The 2,797-nt window shown below is 36.3% G+C and overlaps 1 pseudogene; it reads right to left on the reverse strand.

The window, feature by feature from the left end:
* Positions 1-1,681: 1,681 nt before the first annotated feature.
* LOC112591899 lies at positions 1,682-2,427 on the reverse strand (annotated as a pseudogene).
* Between the last annotated feature and the right edge of the window lie 370 nt (positions 2,428-2,797).

Below are 2,797 nucleotides of genomic sequence, written 5' to 3' on the forward strand. Positions count from 1 at the left end.
GGATAGTCGAATTGTACTTATTACCTACAAATAAATGGTCGAACTGCACTCAGGTAAAAATCAGGTAGTAATCGAACTGTACTCGTTCAAAAATAGAGTTAAAATGGAAAAACTGTGGAAACTTGTTACGAGTCGAACGTGTATAGTGAAAACCCGTTAAAAATATTGGGAATCTAATGTTTACGAATGCTATGGCGGGTATTATGTACGTATAGTAGTTTATGAATGCCATTTAGATAACGCAGATAATGATTGTCACCAAAAATCGACAATTACAAATCGATACTTATATTTTAATGCAGAACACTGACACAAGACCATCAACAACACGGTATCAGAAAAAAATAAATTATATTGAAAAATATATTGACTTATATACTCAAAAGCATAATACCAGGTTAGAATTTTTGAATGCAGTTTGTCATTACTACAAAAAATGATAAAAAAAAAATTATGATATTGACAACAATTAAATTTGACGATTTAAAAAAAAAAAAATTTAAAAAATGTATAATAATATGTATAATGTAATATAATATAATGTATAATATAATATAAGAATTATAATGTATAAATATATAATTAACATAATGTGATGTATAAAACAATCATTTTAACCACGCCAATGATTAAAATCATTGTCAGTCCTAAGCCTGTAAGTGAGAAGGAAAATGAATGTTTACTAAATGTTTAACTCCTTCAAATGTATGATAATTTGGTTGAAATACTTTTTTTGAGCCCAAGTGCAATTCGACTAAAATAAGTGCAATTCGACTATACCCCTGCGGAGAACGGTCCCCAAGACCGCCGCAGTGACCATCGACCGTCCGGCCGAGGGGGGGATCTCTAGATGCCACAATGAAGAAAGTGGTAGGCACCATTAATCTCGAATCCTTCGGGATTAGGATGGTGACCAGAATGCAGACTAGGGCCAGTGGCATCCAGCAAACTTCGTCTCTATCAGGAATAATGGTGGCAGGCGAGACGGCCAAGATCGTGTCACGAGGATGGACCTTCCATTTCGCGACGCTATCGCCCTGACGGAGGCTAAGGTAGTAGTGGTCAGCTGGACGAGATGCCTCATCAAGCTGCTTGAGAAGGAGCAGATCTCGTGTTTCCTGTAACAAGAGCGAGGACATCACGCCGCGGAGAGCCGCAACATGGTGAAGTCTCGTTCCTGTTTCCGGTGCGGCGCCACGGACCACCTCTCCCGGGATTGACAAGGAGTTGCCAAACGACAGATGGAGGAGAGTAGTATGTATTTGTATGTTCACAGCACTTTTGGGCAGGGAGATTTTTAAAGTTTAAGCAGGAATATTCCCCTTATACACATTTTTTTTCCATGTAACACTCATTTTTTTCTGTATAACACAAAAACTGATTAAAAAAAAAAAACATATTCATGTTTTCAAAAATTTAATTCCATGTAATACAAATCATAATAATTCTAAAAAACGTTAGAGTTATAAAAGATGCAATAAAGAATAAATAAGGTGAAATTATTTTTTTTCAAAATCTAAATTTAAATTATCTACCGGATAAGCTATCGAGTTTAAAAAAACTTTAACGTTTATTAAATTACAATGATCAAATACACTACAATCTTTTTTTAATACATTTTTACGTCCCTTTTGCAATCTGATTATAATGATTCGAGATTTTTCTAATTTTGAAGCTGTTTTCAAGTACCATACAACTTTTTTAGTGGTTCCAAGTTCAGAGTTTCAAAAGACCTGAACGGGATAAACAAACTTTTTTCTTTTTCTATAAGTTTTAATAATTTCAATCTTTCTTCATCATCAACAGTGATATGTGGTAGCTTCGAAACTATTTTATTCAAAACGACTTTTCCAGAATTAACAATTCCATCTTGTTTAGCTTTTGTTAAAACATTCAGATCACTATGACTTCGTGTTAATATTAGTTCTAATCTAGAATTAACTAATATTTTTTTTTAAAGTCTTCGAACAAACCTAACCAATATTTCAGTGGAATGCAAGCACTAAATTCACCATTTGCATTTGCGGGGTTTGTATTATTTTTAAAAAATACAACCTGCATTTTTATAACAGTTATAGTTATCTGGCGTACATGATAGATAACCTTTCAACGAGCTGGTAATACCTAGTAATCGAGTACTATAATATCTACTTCTATTCCATTGATTTCAAGTCGTATTTGTTCAAAGAAATATGAAAAACCGTTATTAGCAAGTTTTACTTCACTAGCTTCTGATATTTTACCATCTAAAAAAATAAAACTCTCATGCAGATACGGATAAACATCTGTTTGCTGAATTGATATTCGTATTTCATCATTATTATTAAATAAAGTAGTATAAGGTGTATATAAATGATATTCAATTTTCGTAATTTTAGAATCTGTTTCAAACTTCGAACTTATATCTAAAATATCGCTTTCAGGCATTCAAACAGCCAAGGAAGGGAGGCCTGAGGAGCGGTCAACAGCTGAGGACAGGAGCCATCAAGGCCTGCGGGCCGGTCCGCCTTCCCGAGCGAGGACGCCGATGTCTAACGATATCCATCGTCCAGACGAAGTTAAGGTATGGGTATGTCTAGACAATCCATAACCACTGCAGGACAGCTCAGGATCTGTTGGGGGAGTTCATCAGGGCGGAAGACATGGCGGTGGCGCTGGTCAGTGAACCGCACGGTGGCGGAAGAGTTGGCTAGCACTTCGACTCCACGGGTCGTGCTATCGTCGGTGTGTTCGGCTCCGGACTTACACTCAGTGGTGTATAGATGGGCGACGGGTTCGTAGCGGTTACCGTGGGGGG

Source organism: Melanaphis sacchari, unplaced genomic scaffold (assembly GCF_002803265.2).
Source record: "Melanaphis sacchari strain LSU unplaced genomic scaffold, SCAv2.0 Contig146_pilon_pilon, whole genome shotgun sequence".
In the NCBI taxonomy this organism is placed as follows: Eukaryota; Metazoa; Arthropoda; class Insecta; order Hemiptera; family Aphididae; genus Melanaphis; species Melanaphis sacchari.